Here is a 19,398-nt window from a genome sequence, read left to right on the forward strand (position 1 = left end):
GAGTCAAGTACTTTTCGGAAATCAAGAAATAGTGCATCTCCCCACTGCCTTGATCCAAAGCTTCCAGTATGTCATGCGAGAAAAGTGCGAGTTGGGTTTCACATGACTGATGTTTTTGGAAACCATGGTTGGCATGGAGGAGGTCATTCTGTTGAGATACTTCATTCAGTTTGACCTTAAAATATGTTTTAAGGTTCTCCAACAAATCAATGTCAAAAATACTGGACGGTAGTTTTATGGATCACTTGTACTTCTCGTCTTGTTGAAGGGTGTGACCTGTGCTTCATTCCAAGAACTGGGCATGGTTTTTTTGTTACAGGGATCTACAACAGATTATAGTTAGAACAGGGGCTAACTCAGCTGGAAGTTCAGTATTTATCAATACCACTGGCACTAATACTTATTTCATTCATCTTTTCAGTAGTACAAGGATTAAATTGGGGCAATTCTTTCAGGTCTTTCTTTGTAAATGAACGTTTGAAATTGGAATTAAGCAATACAGCTTTTGCTTTGTTACCCTCAATTTCAGTTCAAGTCTCATTTGCTAGGGACTGGACACCAACTTTTTGACACATTACTCTCTTGACAGCCAAATGTATTTCATTCACCATTCCTCTATTTATAGCTCTATGATTTGTTTTACACCTGTTATGCAGTAATCTCTGTTTCCTTAGAAGTTTCTTTGCAGTGACTGTATACTGTGGACAGTCCCTTCCATTATGAATTGTTCTACTGGGGTCATACATATCCCGTGCATGGTCAATTATTCTTTTAAACTTGAGCCAGAGTTCCTCTACATGCCCCTGTCCTGAGCTGAAAGTTTCATGTTCCTCACTGAGATATGATGCCACTGATTTTTTTATCTATTTTATTGAACATATTTATCTTTATGCTTGTTTTGGTTGTCCTTTGTACTTTGGTAATCATTGTTGCCACAACTTCATCACGATTGCTGATGCTAGTTTTGATGAGGATGTCCTTAAAGAGGTCAGGTTCGTTTGTTGCGAGTAGATCCAATATATTTCCATCATGAGTGGGGTTCCAAACTCTCTGTTCTAGGTAGTTTTCACAGAACGCACTTAGTTATGTTTCAATGTATTAGTTATGTTTCAATGGATGTCTTATCACATCCACCACTAACAAGACCGTAATTTTCCCAAATGATTTTTGAATGATTAAAATCTCCACTGATGATTACAATATGATTATGTACAAGTGAAGGTTTTCTCTAAAGTTTTTGGTTACATCAGTAGACGAGTATGGTGCACAATAGAAGGATCCTATTATAATTTTGAACCCACCTCTGATACTGAATCTTGACCAAACAATTATAAGTGCTGAATATCAGTCGAAAATTGCACAATGAATCCTGCTTGGCATACCTTCTGTGGGAAATTAAGCCCTGTAACTTATCTGAGGGTAATTATCACTTGAGGAAAATAGAAAAAAATCTGATCTTCAAACCATAGACAAAAATGTTCCACCATTAAATAAATAGCTAGAAGCTCTCAATCAAAGGCACTCCATTATTGTTCAGCAGATCTAGGAAAAGGTGAAGCCCTTTTAAATTATCAGGAAGGGGTATTTGCGTGATGTCATATGCTTTTCCAGATTTTTAGTCTCCTTTGTCACCCACAGTTTGTTTAGTGAAGTCAGAGAGAGCCACACAGTATTCCAGATCCCTAAAACTTGGCAGCGTCATACCAAACGGATGTCTGTTTCTCAAATACTGGTCTCAAGAGTTAGCTTACTGGTACCAGTTTGGCCAGGCTATCAACAAGTTCATTCCCCATGAGCCCAAAGTGACTCGAGGTCCAGATGTAGCTCATTGAGCATCCACATTATTCGAGGGCACACAGGGAATCCTGGATAGCCATAACCAAGGGATAGTGAGGGTGACACTGGTTGAGAGCTTGCAAACTGCTCAGGGAATCATTGTAGATGAGAAAGGACTCATTGGTACAGGAACAGATATGCTCAAGAGCGCAGGAGATGGCTACCAATTTCACTGAAAACACTACAGCCATCCAGCAAGGAGTGCAGTTCAGCATGTCCCATGTGAGTATAAGCAAAGCCTATGTGACCAGCAACCATCGAGCCATCAGTATAGACTACTCCTGAATCCTGGGATGTACCAAGGATGGAGAAAAATTGTTGGTGAAGGGTCTCAGGATGAACAGAGTCTTTCAGACCTTGTGATATGTCAGGATGAAGCTGTGGTCGAGTAATGCACCACGGAGGTTTATGTGTGTGGACCGAGAAGAGAGGCAGTAGAGAAAACAACTGGAGTTCAGAGGGGAGGGACTGGACACAGATCCCAATCATAACCCCTGACCTGAGTCACTATTGTGGGAGATGTATTTCCATTTTTGGAAAGAGGAGACGGTAGTTTGGATGCTTATGGAAGCATAATTGACAAGCTGTTGTTGGCACCTGATCCGCACTGGAGGGTCCCCAGCCACCACAAGTAAGCTGTTCACAGGGCTAGTTCAAAAGACTCCTGTTGTAAGTCAAACCTTGCACTTGTGTATTGGATCCAGCATCCATAATTCTGAGGGTGATACTGAACTGTATGCCAGACTCCAATAATCAAGATGGGATTGTATCAGGGCTTTACAAAGCTGCAAAAGGATAGTGCGCTCTGCACCCCTGCTGGTGTTACTCAGGCAGTGAAGTCTATTAAAGTGCAGGCAGCACTTTCACTCAAGCTGGCAAAGATGGGAAATCCATGCCAGCCGACCATCAAAGAGACTTCTAAAAAGTGATAAGTCTTCACCACATTGAGCAGTTGGTCATTGAGGTAAGCTCTGGTTGTGGGTGAATGGTATGATGTTGACAGAAATGCATGGCACGAATATTGGTGGCCGAAAACTGAAAGCCATAAGTGAAGGCCCATGCCTGTGCCATGCTTATGGTGCTTTGCAGTCAATGTTCAGTGACACCAACACTAGAGGAGCAACAGCAGAGGCAAAAGTCGTCAGTATACAAGGAGAGTGATACTGAGGGATGCAAAGCTGCTGCTAGATCATTGATTGCTACTAGAAAGAGAGGGACATTCAGTGCAGAGTCCTATGGGACCCCATTCTCTTAGATATGGCAGATACTGTGGGAAGCACCAACTCAAACCTGGAAAGTATGGTGCAACAAGAAGCTCTGAATAAATATCGGAGACAGGCCCTGGAGACCCCACTCATGTAAGGTAGCAAGAATATGGTGTCACCGTGTGGTGTCATAAGCCTTTTGCAGGTTGAAGAAGATGGCTATAAAGTGTTGACATTGGGCAAAAGGTGTCTAGATGGCAGATTCCAGGTAAACCATATTAACATTAGTGGAACAGCATTGGCAAAAAACCACTGTGGAATGTAGCGAGAAGATCATGAGACTCAAGGAACCAACACAGCCGCTGACTTACTGTGCATTCAAGCAACTTACAGAGAACATTGAGGAGACTAATTGGGCGATAACTGTCCATCTTTAGAGTGTTCTTACCCAGTTCCAGTACTTGGATGATTATGCTTTCCCGCCATTGTGATGGGAACTCACCCTAGCTTCAGATGAGGTTAAAGGTGGCAAGGATACAATGCTGACAATCCAGTGTTAGGTGCCTGAGCATTTGGTTGTACATGCCGTCTGGCCCTGGGTCTGTATCAGGGCAGTGTCTAGGATACTGATGAATTCCCATTCGCTGTATGGAGCATTTTATGGCTTCAGGGGGCTTGTAGTAAAAGATAACTGTTTTCACTCCACCTGCTGTTTCGCTGTTTGCTGAAAGGCATGTTGGTAATTCTCATTTGCAAGGGGTCAAGCATACTGCAGAGTAAAATGTTGGGCAACTGTGTGTGGGTCAGTGTAGACAGCACCAATCAAGGAAATACCAGATACACCTGCAGGTGTCTGGTATCTGTAGAGGTGGTCTGATGGTTGAAATGTATCATTCACACCTATGAGAAGGTGTCGGGTGGAATTTGCACATATGTTCTGGACACTGTGTAGTGAACTTGTGACTCTTAATATGCCTTTCGAGGTTGTGGATGTTCGGGTAAGGGCATTTCAGGACATTACCATCTGCAGTGCTTACCTTCCTCCTGATGGTGAATTGTCTCAAAACATATTGCTTGCAGTGGTTTCTCAGCTCCCTACACCTTCCCTAATCTTGGATGATTTCAATATCCATAACCCTTAGTGGGGTAGAACAGTGATCACTGGCTGTGATGTCATTTTATTAGATGGCAGACCTTGTTACAGAGCCACTTAAAGTCAGTGAGATGCTCGATTTATGGGCGCTTCTTATGGCGTTGGAGAGTCTCTAATGGCCTCTGCGAATTCTGATGACCGCCAAGGTACTGTCTTCTGTCGGGGCAGTCCCAAGGAACAGGGGACCACTAAATCAGCCACAAAAAGAGTAGCTGTTGTTGTAGTCTGGACTGCCTCATTGATATCTTCGTGCAGTGGGGAGCCAAGGGCAACAGTAGAGGTGAAAGCACCCCAGTCAACACTGTTGAGAGCTCATCTGGGCAGGCATCCAGGGGAATGACATTGAGAGAGAGACAGGAAGATTGGGAGGTGGTCACTACCATACAGGTCATCATGGAATCTCCAGTGGATGGATGGGAGAAGACAAGGACTGCATATGGAAAGGTCAATGGCCGAATTCTGTGTGCCACCCTGGAGTGTGTGGGGGCACTAGTATTTGAGAATCCAAGGTCAAGTTGTGCCTGTAAGTCTTTATCAGAGCCAGTGATCACTGTTCCACCCCGCAAAGGGTTATGGGCATTGAAATCATCCAAGATTAGGGAAGGTGTGGGGACCTGAGAAACCACTGCAAGCCATATGTTCTGAGACACATCACCATCAGGAGGAACGTAAGCACTGCAGATGGCAATGTCCTGAAGTGCCCTTAGCTGAACATCCACAACCTCCAAAGGCATATTAAGTGGTACAAGTTCACTAAGTAGTGTCCAGAACATATGTGCAAATTCCACCTGACACTTTCTCATAGGTAGCTTGATTCTTATAATATCCCCAGTATCCATTAAGGGCTGGGGTTCATGTTGCTGAGAACCAAGTATCCTGAAGGGCAGTGCAGAAGTCAGGGGAAGTGCTCAAAATATGTGTAGCTCAGCCAGGTGGTGGAAAAAACTGCTACAATTCCACTGGAGAATAATGTTGTCGATGTACTGTGAGGCTCTGAAGGGATGAAGGAAGCAGGTTATGCCCCATGATCACCTGCTGCCACTGGCATAGATGTTAAGGCATCAACACACAAAGACTATCATTCTGTTGTGTGTGCAACCTGAAGCCTCGGAAGCTGCCAGAATCTCCACCTCAGTCACAGGAGGGGAACAGGTGGGATCCGAAGATGTGGGGGAGGCTTGGGTGGGGAGTGGAAGGGTGGGGAACAGTGAAGTGCTGCTGGGGAGCACATAGGGACGAGGTAGAGAGAGGGTAGGGCAGCTAGGTTAGATGGAGGGCAGGGGAGAGGTGAGGAGGAAGGGGGTAGCGGTAAAGGAGAGAAGTAAAAAGACTGGATGTGATGGTGGAATGAGGGCTGTGTAGTGCTAGATTGGGAACAGGGAAGGGGCTGGATGGGTGATGATAATGACTAATGAAGGTTGAGGCCAGCAGCGTTACGAGAACGTAGGATATACTGCAGGGAAAGTTCCAACCTGCACAAGTCAAAAAAGCTGGTGTTGGTGGCAAGAACCATATGGCACAGGCTGTGAAGCAGACATTGAAAGGAAGGATGCCATGTTTGGCAGCGTGCTGAGCAACAGAGTGGTCCATTTCTTGGCCACAGTTTGTCAGTGGCCATTCATGTGGACAAACAGCTTGTTGGTTGTCATGCCCACATAGAATGTAGCACAGTGGTTGCAGCTTAGATTGTAGATCACAAGACTAATTTCACAGGTAGCCCTGCCTTTGATGGGATAGGTGATGTTTGTGACTGGGCTGGAGTAGGTAATGGCAGGAGGATGTATGGGACAGGTTTTGCATCTAAGTCTGTTACAGGGGTATGAGCCATGAGGTACATTCCACCATCTCACCCAGTCTTTTTACGTCTCTTCTTTTTGCTACCCCCTCCCCATCTCTCCTGTGCCCTCTGTCTGACCTCCCAATTGCACATAGCTGCCCTACCCTCTCTTCATCTCATCCAAAATATTTTTAAAGATGCCCAAAGTTTGGTATCCACTAGAGCATGTAGCGACCAAGAGTATTAAAATCCTAATGGTACAGTAAACTGATGAAGCATTTGAAACAAAGTGCCAGTGTCTGAAGCACTCATGAAAAACAGTGACGCTCCTGTAATACTAGGTACAGAAAGCTGGTTGAAACGTGAATTTGATACCAGTGAAATCTTTTGTGAAAATTTAAGTGTATATAGAAAGAACAGGCAAACTGTAAAGACTGACCTCTCTATGTCCACTTCAAATCATGACACAGCTGTGGCAACAATGATTACCAAACTACAAAGGAGAACTAAAGCAAGCAGAAAGACATATATGTTCAGTAAACTAAATAAAAAATCAGTAGTGCCATATCTCAAAACAGAACATGAACCATGTTGAGGAACTCTGGATCAAGTATAAAAGAATAGTTGACCATGCGCTCAATAGATATGTGCCCAGTAGAATAATTCATAACGGGAGAGAACCTACGTGGTATACAGATACTGTAAAGAAACTTCTGAAGAAACAGAAACTACTGCATAATAGGTGTAAAAAAGCATAGTGTTATAGACAGAGAGATGCTTCAATGACTATCATAGAAAAATATTGTCAAATGATCTTTCACAAAACCCAAAGAAATTTGGTCATATGTAAAGGCTGTTAGTGGCACCAAAGTTGGTGTCCAGTCCCTAGAGAATGAGATGGGAACTGAAATTGAGGGTCGTAAAGCAAAAGCTGAATTGCTTAATTCCAATTTCAAATGTTCATTTACAAAGGCAAACACAAGAGAATTCTACATCTACATCTACATCTATACTCCGCGAGCCACCTTACGGTGTGTGGCGGAGGGTACTTATTGTACCACTATCTGATCCCCCCTTCCCTGTTCCATTCACGAATTGTGCGTGGGAAGAACGACTGCTTGTAAGTCTCCGTATTTGCTCTAATTTCTCGGATCTTTTCGTTGTGATCATTACGCGAGATATATGTGGGTGGTAGTAATATGTTGCCCATCTCTTCCCGGAATGTGCTCTCTCGTAATTTCGATAATAAACCTCTCCGTATTGCGTAACGCCTTTCTTGAAGTGTCCGCCACTGGAGCTTGTTCAGCATCTCCGTAACGCTCTCGCGCTGACTAAATGTCCCCATGACGAATCGCGCTGCTTTTCGCTGGATCATGTCTATCTCTTCTATTAATCCAACCTGGTAAGGGTCCCATACTGATGAGCAATACTCAAGAATCGGACGAACAAGCGTTTTGTAAGCTACTTCTTTCGTCGATGAGTCACATTTTCTTAGAATTCTTCCCATGAATCTCAACCTGGCGCCTGCTTTTCCCACTATTTGTTTTATGTGATCATTCCACTTCAGATCGCTCCGGATAGTAACTCCTAAGTATTTTACGGTCGTTACCGCTTCCAATAATTTACCACCTATGGCATAATCATACTGGAATGGATTTCTGCCCCTATGTATGCGCATTATATTACATTTATCTACGTTTAGGGAAAGCTGCCAGCTGTCGCACCATGCATTAATCCTCTGCAGGTCCTCCTGGAGTACGTACGAGTCTTCTGATGTTGCTACTTCCTTGTAAACAACCGTGTCATCTGCAAATAGCCTCACGGAGCTACCGATGTTGTCAACTAAGTCATTTATGTATATTGTAAACAATAAAAGTCCTATCACGCTTCCCTGCGGTACTCCCCCAATTTAATCCTTATACCACTGAAAAGGTGAATGAAATAAGTATTAGTGTCAGTGGTGTTGAGAGACTGCTGAAGTCATTAAAACTGAACAGAATTCTAGAGTGTGATGGAATCCCTGTCGGACTCTATAATGAATTTTCAGCTGAGTTAGCCCCTGTTCTAGCTATAATCTGTCATAGCTCCCTCAAAAAAAAAGAAGGGTAGTTTAAGTGATCCACAAAACTACCGTCTAATATCCTTGACATTGATTTGTTTCAGAATCTTAGAACATATTCTGAGCTCAAAAATAATGACGTACCTTGAACAGAGTGACCATCTCAATGCCAATTAGCATGGATTTAAAAATATCAACTGTGTGAAATCCAACTCGCAATTTCCTCACATAACATACTGAAAGATTTGGGTCAAGGCAGTCAGATAGCTGCAGTATTTCTGATTTCTGAAAGGCATTTGACTCGAAAGCACACATATGCTTATTGTCGAAAGTATGATCAAGTGAGGTACCAAGTGAAATTTGTGACTGGATTAAGAACTTTTTGGTAAGGAACATGCAGCATGTTATCTTGGATGGAGAGTCATTGTCAGATGTAGAGGCAACTTCGAGTGTGCCCCATGGAAGTGTGGTGGGACCTTTGCTGTTCATGTTATACATAAATTACTTTGCAGACAGTATTAACTGTAACTTCAGACTTTTTGCAGATGACGCAGTTATCTAAAAGAAAGTACCATCTGAAAGAAGCTGCATAAATATTCAGTCAGATCTTGATAAGATTTCAAAGTCGGGCAAAGATTGGTAACTTGCTTTAAGTGTTCAGAAATGTAAATTTATGCTCTCCACAAAATGAAAACTCATAGTATCCAATAACTATAATATCAATGAATCACTGTTAGAATCAGCCAACTCATACAAATACCTGGGTGTAACACTTTGCATGAATACGAAATGGGATGATCACATAGGTTCAGTCGAAGGTAAAGCAGGTGGTAGGCTTCAATTAATTGGTAGACTACTGGGGATGTGCTATAAACCTACAAAGGAGATGGCCTATAAAACACTCATGCAATCGGTTCCAGAATATTGCTCAAGTGTGTGACTATGCAAATGTAGACAAGATGCAGATCAAATTCAAAGATATAGTAGCAACAGCAATTGAGAGATTCATACCTCATAAATTGGTAAGAGATGGAACTGATCCCCCGTGGTACACAAAACAGGTCCGAATGCTGTTGCAGAGGCAACGAAAAAAGCATCCGAAGTTCAGAAGAACGGGAAATCCCGAAGATTGGCTCTAATTTACAGACGCGCAAAATTTGGCATGGACTTCAATGCGAGATGCCTTTAATAGGTTCCACAACGAAACATTGTCTCGAAATTTGGTAGAAAATCCGAAGAAATTCTGGTCGTATGTAAAGTACACAAGCGGCAAGATGCAGTGAATACCTTCGCTGCACAGTGCTGATGGTTCTGTTACCGACGACTGTCCCACTAAAGCGGCATTATTGAACACAGTTTTCCGAAATTCCTTCACCAGGGAAGACGAATGGAATATTCCAGAATTTGAAACATGAACAGCTGCTAGCATGAGTTTCTTAGAAGTAGATACCTTAGGGGTTGCGAAGCAACTCAAATCGCTTGATACGGGCAACTCTTCAGGTCCAGATTGTATACCGATTAGTTTCTTTTCAGATTACGGTGATACAATAGCTCCCTACTTACCAATCATATACAACTGCTCGCTCACCGATAGATCTGTACCTACAGATTGGAAAATTGCGCAGGTCGCACCAGTGTTTTAGAAGGGTAGTAGGAGTAATTCATCTAACTACAGACCTATATCATTGACGTCGGTTTGCAGTAGGGTTTTGGAGCATATACTGTATTCAAACATTATGAATCACCTCAAAGGGAATTATCTATTGATACGTAATCAGCATGGTTTCAGAAAACATCGTTCTTGTGCGACGCAGCTAGCTCTTTATTCGCATGAAGTAATAGCCGCTATCGACAGGGGATCTCAAGTTGATTCTGTATTTCCAGATTTCCGGAAAGCTTTTGACACCGTTCCTCACAAGCGACTTCTAATCAAGCTGTGGGCCTATGGGGTATCATCTCAGTTGTGCGAGTGGATTCATGATTTTCTGTCAGGAAGGTCGCAGTTCGTAGTAATAGATGGCAAATCATCGAGTAAAACTGAAGTGATATCGGGTGTTCCCCAGGAAAGCGTCCTGGGACCTCTGCTGTTCCTGATCTATATAAATGATCTGGGACCTCTGCTGTTCCTGATCTACATAAATGACCTGGGCGACAATCTGAGAAGTTCTCTTAGGTTGTTCGCAGATGATGCTGTAATTTACCATCTAGTAAGGTCATCCAAAGACCAGTATCAGTTGCAAAGCGATTTAGAAAAGATTGCTGTATGGTGTGGCAGGTGGCAGTTGACGCTAAATAACAAAAAGTGTGATGTGATCCACATGAGTTCCAAAAGAAATCCGTTGGAATTCGATTACTCGATAAATAGCACAATTCTCAAGGCTGTCAATTCAACTAAGTACCTGGGTGTTAAAATTATGAACAACTTCAGTTGGAAAGACCACATAGATAATATTGTGGGGAAGGCGAGCCAAAGGTTGCGTTTCATTGGCAGGACACTTAGAAGATGCAACAAGCCCACTAAAGAGACAGCTTACACTACACTCGTTCGTCCTCTGTTAGAATATTGCTGCGTGGTGTGGGATCCTTACCAGGTGGGATACACGGAGGACATCGAAAGGGTGCAAAAAAGGGCAGCTCGTTTTGTGTTATCACGTAATAGGGGAGAGAGTGTGGCAGATATGATACGCGAGTTGGGATGGAAGCCATTAAAGCAAAGACGTTTTTCGTCGCGGCAAGATCTATTTACAAAATTTCAGTCACCAACTTTCTCTTCCGAATGCGAAAATATTTTGTTGAGCACAACCTACATAGGTAGGAATGATCATCAAAATAAAATAAGAGAAATCACAGCTCGAACAGAAAGGTTTAGGTGTTCGTTTTTCCTGCGCTCTGTTCGGGAGTGGAATGGTAGAGAGATAGTATGATTGTGGTTCGATGAACCCTCTGCCAAGCACTTAAATGTGAATTGCAGAGTAGTCATGTAGATGTAGATGTAGATGTTGACCCGTACCAAATAGGGCTAACAGGGTATATCACAGACATACAGATAAGGGCAGCACAAATGGTCACAGGTTTGTTTGCTTCACGGGAGAGTATCACAGAGATACTGAAGGAACTGAACTGGAAGGCTCATGAAGACAGGTGTAAACTACCCTTAGAAAGTCTATCAACAACGTTTCAAGAATCGACCTCAAATGATGACTCCAGGAGTATACTACAATCCCCTACATATCGCTCATGTAGGAATCATGAGGATAAGATTAGAATAATTACTGCATGCAAGGAGACATTCAAACAATCATTCTTCCCAAGCTCCATATGTCAATGGAACAGAAGAGACCCTAATAACTAGTACAATATGATGTACCCTCTGTCATGCCATGGTGTTTTGCAGAGATAGATGTAGAATGGTCTTGTGGTATCGGCCACTATTTGGTAGGCTGCACTTTCAAACAAGCATGCCGCCAGTCACACCACCATGTGTCCTACAGCCACCACCATGATACAAGGGCACTGCCACAAATGATAACGCCACTGCCAATGAGATCAAGCATACCCTCTCCAGAGCTCCAGTGACAGGTTTTCTTATGTCCGAACATTCATGCACTGATCCCATGTTGTGAGTTTGCCTGCTGAATAACATTTACAGAAGTACAGGAGTCAACATATTCTGAGTAGACATTGTATTGAAGGGTGACAGATTTATAAATCTTTTGCATCTGTATATATTTCTACATTCAGATCTACTGTTAGCAAATGAAACTGCTAATTCAGCAACAAAGTTATGCATTATTTTTATTATTTGATATCTGAATAAATTAATATCTGAATTCTCTGTTCATGAATGGCATCTGTTTCTCAGTTCTGTATCAGCTAGAGAACCTCACAGTGTGCAAAGGGGAGAGATGGGGATTCGCCTGAATATGTCTTACTGTGAATGATTTTCTGGAGGCATGATTCTGGCGTTAACAGAAGCTGCTGTAGGGCAGCCTGTTCAAACACAGTATAAAACTGCTGTTCAACAATATTCAAGTCTAATTGACAAACAATTAAAGTAAATTGCTCCGAACCTGACATGCGGCCATGTAACTTAAATATTGCTTCAGCCTGATTAAGCCACAGCTGCACCCTTGTAGGGCGAAGAGGAAGTAACTTTACATTCAAATTCTTATTGGAGTTGCCAAAGCCAGAGGTAAGAGGAACAGCAGCTGTCAGAGAAATGATGTTGTTTGCTGCAGCAGAGATGAACTTCTATTTTCATTGTAGTATTTGTGAAGGGTTCCATTGTGTCGCTCTGAAGACACCAAGAAGTTAAGCACTGTTCATAATCAGGGTCACCATTTTTGAGAATTTATCAAATCCACCATGAAACATAAACTGGTTGATAATACTGGATATTAGCAATCTAATACAATATTCTTCAGAGAACAAAACATAGAACATCAACACTTGTTGCAAAACACCAAGGAACCTAAATTACCAAACACAAAACTATCTCCAATCAAGTTCCTGACACTTCAATCAATTATTAACGCGAATCCACTAAAATGGTGTGTTAAGACCATTGGTGTTCAAAACAGTTTCCATTCAACTGGGAATGAATAAATTGGATTGTTTTCATGGTAATCTTATCTTATATTTCCTGCAAAATAGTGTCAAGTTCAGGTAACAATGGAGGTGGATTGTGATCCCGCACCCTTCTCTCCAAAGCAGACCACAAAGGATCAGTAAAATTGAGATATGGTCACTGTGGTGGTCCCAAGAGAAGTGACAATTCAGCCTCGTACTCACAAACCCAGTCCTGGATGATATGAGGTGTGCGAACAAGGGCCCTGTTGTCTTGGAATGCAACATCACTGTGGTGCCCGCCATCACTCAGCCACCAGCCGACAGTGAAAGACGTCAATACGTGCAAAGTGTGGCCAGCCGTGCAGGTGCAAAGATAACACACACGGACTGGGCATATAGATTCGCCGACTGGAGGCATAGTCCATTTTGAGATGACCACTAGAGGGCCGGTGTCACAAGAGATGGAAGCGAGTCTCCACTCTGCCCCTGGCGCCACCACATGCTGTATTCCCAGACTACCAGGATGGTATATAGACCGCTGCAACAGCATCGTACAGCCAGTCCTATGCCTGCCTTTGGTTGTACTTGTGACTAGTGACTGCATGTCTAGGAACCTTGTGGAACTTAGGATACTGTCTCAGCTATCTTGGATGTGAACTGGAGTCCCCTGGACTTGTGCAATTGCTATGTATTGTTAAGTTCTATTGTGAACCAGTATCGTTGTGAATAAATCATTTAAGTATTTTGGATGTTCTTGTGTTATTCTGATACAACAAGAACTGACATCTCTGGAAACACTCATCAAGCGGTTAATCCAGCAACAGGCAGAGAACCAGCAACAACTCATGGCCAGTCGACAGCCTCTTCTCGCAAGCGTAATACATCAACAATCAATTCATCAAATCCCGGCTTCTGTTCTTTTGATGAACCCCTTAAAGAGAGGAAATCACATGAAACAAGAGTGAAGGAACAATTCCAAGCATTCCAGGTAACTGACATCAAGCTCATGAAATCTCTCTCTCTCTCTCTCTCTCTCTCTCTCTCTCTCTCTCTCTCTGTCTGCAGCTCGTGGTCTAGTGGCTAGCGTTGCTATCGCTGGGTCCCGGATTTGATTCCTGGCTGAGTTGGGGATTTTCTCTGTCCAGGGACCGGGTGTTTATGTTGTACTCATCATTTCATCATCATCATCCTCATCATTTGTGACAGTGGCTAGATTGGACTGTGAAAAAAATTGGACTGTAAAAAAATTGGGACTTTGTAAGGTGCTGATGTCTGCACAGTTGAGTGTCCTACAAACCAAACATCAACATCATCATCATGAAACCTCTGTTTCTTTCCTGGTCCAAACCGGTGGTCTATGGTTTGCTATGAAAATTGGCTCCATTGTCCATCCTTTGGAAGTATCGTTTCCGGAGATATGTGCCTTGTTGACACAATTTTACCAGCGCTATGCGCACATTATTTCCTCACAAATGGCTTTCTACCAATGCAAAAAGCAGGTGTCACAATCATATCATGAGTGGGCAGCAAAATTACAAGGTCTCAGTTGCAAATGCCGTGTTGTCACTGTCAAGTATAAGGAATCGTATGCTGAGGCAATGATCTGTGATATGATTATTCATGGTGCACTGGACAGAGAATTCTAGCCTGATGCCCTACAACTTGAGGATCCCTGATTAGACAAAGTATTAGAACTGGTGGAAACGTTCAGAGTCTCGTGCACTGCAGACCAAAAATTGGAGACTTGGGTGGAGATTGCAGCTTCCATGCCCCCTTGCCTTGTAATCCTGAGGGAACCTATGCCCACTGATGACATGGAGGTTGCCGCCGTTAACCCCGACTGGTGTCCTGCATGCCCATCCCAATCTCAGCAGAAGCCTGGCCACTTTTCTTGGCAGTATAACCTTCGCCGTCTTCCATTTTGTCCAGACTGCTAGAAACAGCCTGACAGGGATGACTGCCCAGATCATTGGGCCTACTGCTCTGCCTGAACCTTACAGGGTCATTTGTCGTCAGTGTGTCATTCTGCTAAATCCAGGCCAAGAAAGACTCTTGTAACACTCCAATGGACGTTAATCAGATTTCCACTATTGAGGCCCAGAATACTTCCAATAAAGTGTTCCTGGACATCTCCATTCACAACAGGCCGCTAAAATTACACTTGAGCAGCAGCTAGCTTGATCAATTATGCAACTTATGTACATCTTGGAGCATGCCCCTTGCAGATTTCCTCTCTAAAACAAACTCAGCATTCCTCTCCTGGGCCACACTGATCTTCCTTCAACTTATCGTGGAGTAACACGGATGATCACACACTTGATAGTCAACAGTGGTACTACTTCCAACCTTTTGGCCTTGACACCTTTCGTGCCTTTGGATTTTCCATCAAGCACTCTTATCAATCTGATTTCTGATGAAGTTCCATATACTGGCCTGGAAGAGCTGTGTCATGAATATCAATGTATGTTCCACGAGGAATTGGGTAAAGCACGCAATTTTCTGGCATGTATCCCTGATGCTTGGTGCATGTCCTTGTTATTTTTGTGCCTGTCCGGTCCCTATCACACTCTGCAATCTCGTCAAGGAAGAACTAGATCATCTCACTGCAGAGGTATCCTGGAGCCCATATCCTCCAGTCCATGGGCCACACGATGGCAAATATTTCTCCAAGACTGATTTAGTGGAGGTGTATATGCAGTTACCCTTGGATGATGCTACTCAGAAGTTCCTCATGCTCAATACTCCACATGGCCTGTATCGCCTAAAGCGCCTCGTGTATGGCATTGCTACCACACCGGCCATTTTCCAGCGCTTTCTTGAACAAGTGGTTAAGGCTGTGTCAGCTACCTTGATGAAGTGATTGTTACAGGGTGCATGATGGACAACCACCTCCAGAATCTTCAACAACTTTTCCAGATTCTCCATAACAATAACCTCCACTGCCACAAAGACAAATGCTGCTTTTTCCAGCAGGAAATTGAATATCTGGGACACAAGATTTCCACCAAAGGAATCAAGCCACTAGATCATCACATTCAAGCCATCGTCCAGTTGGCTAGACCCACCAATCTCACACAACTGTGGTCTATTGGTCCGTTTTGGGGAAAGTGTCATACTAACGGAAGTTCCTTCCTGCATCAGCGATGGTGATGGCTCCTCTTTCCCACCTTTGTAAAAAAGGGGTGCCTTTCACTTGGTTTCAGTTTTGTGAAACTGCCTTCCAGACTTTGAAATCACAACTTCTTACAGCCCTGTGCCTTGCCGCTTTGACCCATAGCAGCAATTCATCCTGGCCACAGATGAATCGGAGGCGGGTGTTGGGGCAGTGTTGGTGCATTGATTCCCTGATGGCAGCAATTCATCCTGGCCACAGATGAATTGGAGGTGGGTGTTGGGGCAGTGTTGGTGCATTGATTCCCTGATGGCTCTGAGCGCCCTATTGCCTACACCTCAGAAAAAATATTCCCAGATCGAAAAGGAGGCTCTTGTCACTGTCTTTGCGCTCAAGAAATTTCACATGTTTCTGTATGGGAATAAGTTCCACTTAATAACAGATCACAAACCTCTCATCGCATTGTTCAACCCTGCCTCCAAAATTCCAGACCAGAAGGCTCATCGTTTGCAGTTCTGGGTGCTGTTACTGGCCCATTATCAATATGACATTCACTTTCGGCATACTTCAGAACATACAAATGCAGATGCCCTTTAGCGCCTTTCCTGGGGCCCCAATTCTGAATTTGACAAAGAAGAGCTTCTCTGTTTTCAGATTGATGACACAGCCCAAGCGGTTGTGGACTCCTTCCCACTGACTGGTTCCACAGTTGCTGATGCCACAGGTCAGGATCCTGATCTCCGGTGGGTTCGTAGTAGCATTCTCCACAGATGGCTAGAGAGGCAACCGCCTCCTACTTCTCGGCACTGCTTTACCGTGCATCACCAGCTCATCACCATAGACAGAGTAGTGCTTCTGCTCTCTGAGGATGGACAACCGCAGATGGTCATTTCAGACTCTCTGCGCTCCATGACACTGCAACTGCTTCATGAGGGCCACGGGGCATCACTTGCTCCAGGCTCTTGGGTCGTCGTTATTTGTATTGGCCTGGCATGAGCCATGACAGTGAAGAGATAGTCCAGGACTGCCCAGTATCAGCAGGTGGCGCCACACAAGACTTTTTGTTCTTGGCCTGCCTGCTCTTGACCATGGGAACATCTAAACCTTGATTTCACTGGCCTGTTTTTTGATGACATGTAACTCATCATGGTGGATGCTTATTCCCACGTTCCATATGTCATCCATTGTCCTTTCATAACCACATCCGTTATTGTGTTTACCTTGAAACATATCTTCGCCACTGAAGGCCTCCGTGTAGTGATGGTCACTGACAACGGCCCTCAATTCCGCAGCCGAGAATTTCTCACCTTCTGCGTTCACCATGGCATATGCCACATTCCTACATCCCCTTTTCATCCCCAGTCTAATAACAAGGCAGAATGCATAGTGGGACTTTCAAGACCCAACAGTGCAAATATCTTTAGGACCGTTCCATGGTTAATGCACTCACATTATTTCTCAGCTTTTGCAGGTCTACTCCGATTGGTGACAAGAGCCCCGCTGAGCTCTTGCATGGTCAACAGCGTAGGACACTCCTCACTCTTCTGTTCCCAGTGCTCAGGTCGGTGCCACCTCTGTTGGCACCACATTTCCATCCTGGAACTTCCATTAGGGATTGAGGTTTCGGTCGCCAACCAAACTGGCTGCCGGGTGTGATCTTCCAAGAGGGGGCCCGCAAGGTTTTCTGTGTCAAAATCCAGGACAGGGTCCTGCTCCGGCATGCTAATCAGCTCTATCCCCAATCGGTGCAGCAACCATCAACTGCCTGCCAGCCAGATCCTCACCAATGGTTGTCAGATAGTAGGCCCATCAGCCAGATTCCTCCTCCACCTGCTATGGACCTGCTGGTTCCAGCAGGTGGCATCATAGGAATCCTGCTGCCTCTGGTCACTGGCCAGTCACTGTCTCCTAGCCCTGAGGGTGGTTTGGCCGTGCCCGATGTCCGGAGCCCATCTGGACCTCTGCTGCCTTCATCAGGAGCACAACCTTCAGTGGGAGACATTTCCCCAGCACCACAATGCCCTTCCTGGACATGGGGGCCAGATGAGGAGATGCCTCTCCAGCTGCCTCTGCTACCTAAGCCCCAGCAGGTCTTCTGGCCTTACTGTCTCTGCCATCGCCAGGGCCACTTTTGGCCTTACTGCACCACTCTCCCACGAAAGTCCGATGAAGAACCCATGGACATCTCCTGCATCACCAGCTGCTGTTTCACAGCTTCCTGTGGGAGGAGGAGTGTGGTATCCACCATCACTCAGCCACTGGCCAACAGCCTCGGACATCAACATGCACGAAGCACAGCCAGCCACCCAGCTGCGAAGATAACACATGCGGACCTGGCATATAGATTCACCAACCATCCGCATAGTTCCTTTTGAGGTGACCACTAGAGGGCTAGTGTTGTGAGATCGAAGCAAGTCTCCACTCTGTCTCTGGCACCACCACATGCTGCATTCCCATACTACCAGAATGGTATGTAGGCCACTGCTTTGTACTGCTAGTCTTACACCTGCCTTCACTTGTACTTGTGTCTAGTGACTGCACATACTAGGAAACCTGTAGAACTTAGGATACTGTCTCAACTAACTCGGATGTGAGCTGGAGTGCCATGGTCTTGTGTAACTGCTATGGATTGTGAAGTGCTATTGTGAACCAGTATCATTATGAATAAATCATTTAAATATTTTGGATGTTATACCATGTTGTACCATGGGATGGATCTGATCTGCCAAAATGGTCACATAATCCTTGGCGCTAATGTGACAGCAGAGAGTAACCACTGGGTCCATTGAATAAAACAATATCGCTGCCCAAATAATCACCAAGTGCCCAAATAATCACCAAACACCTGACATGTTTCACTCATGATATGTAAACTTGGTCAGAAGTTGGAAATAGTGTGAAACAGGACTCATACAACTAAATGACATTCTTTCATCTCTCAACAGTCCTGGTTTTATTGATCCGGCACCACATTTTTGTGTTAGGGGCATATGCATTATTGATATGTGGTTTTGAAATTCCAGGTTGTCCTGCAATTCCCAGATTATGGAGCTTCCTTTGATTTTTTTTTTAATTTTTTTTTTATTTTTTATTTTTTTTGCTGACAAAGTTTCCAAATGCAACATTCAGTTCTGCAGTGACTTTTGCAGCTGTCATCCTCTTATTCTTGCCACAATCATCTTCAATGACCACCTGTCACAATTACTGAACACACACTTTCTTCCGTATAGTGCCTTAGCAGATCATGTTTCTTGGCTTTCCATATACGTGATATTAATCTTTGATATGGTTCCTTTTGAAACAGCAAACACTTCGACGTCCCTCTGACATAATACACTCACACCTAAATAGAACCCTGCTCTGACCACAACTGACACTTGCAACATATTGAGGACATTGGTCAAATACAACGGTGTAACCTGCAAGCTTGGCTAGTATCTACTTATACGTTCCAGCATGCATTTCTTACAGTGTTTCCACATCTCTGTCTGGCCCTTGTAAAAGATGTGCAGGCCACATTACATACGGACTTGCACCCACGTTAAAGGCTTTTTTGCTGCTTCATTGCACAGATCATCATGCTGCTATGATTTCTGTCATCCATCCTACTCACACATGTGGTTATCTTTATGAGGGGAAGTGTTGTGACTCGCCGATCATTCAAAGCGCCGCCGCGCAATTACGCGC

This window comes from Schistocerca americana, chromosome 8, assembly GCF_021461395.2.
Source record: "Schistocerca americana isolate TAMUIC-IGC-003095 chromosome 8, iqSchAmer2.1, whole genome shotgun sequence".
Lineage (NCBI taxonomy): Eukaryota > Metazoa > Arthropoda > Insecta > Orthoptera > Acrididae > Schistocerca > Schistocerca americana.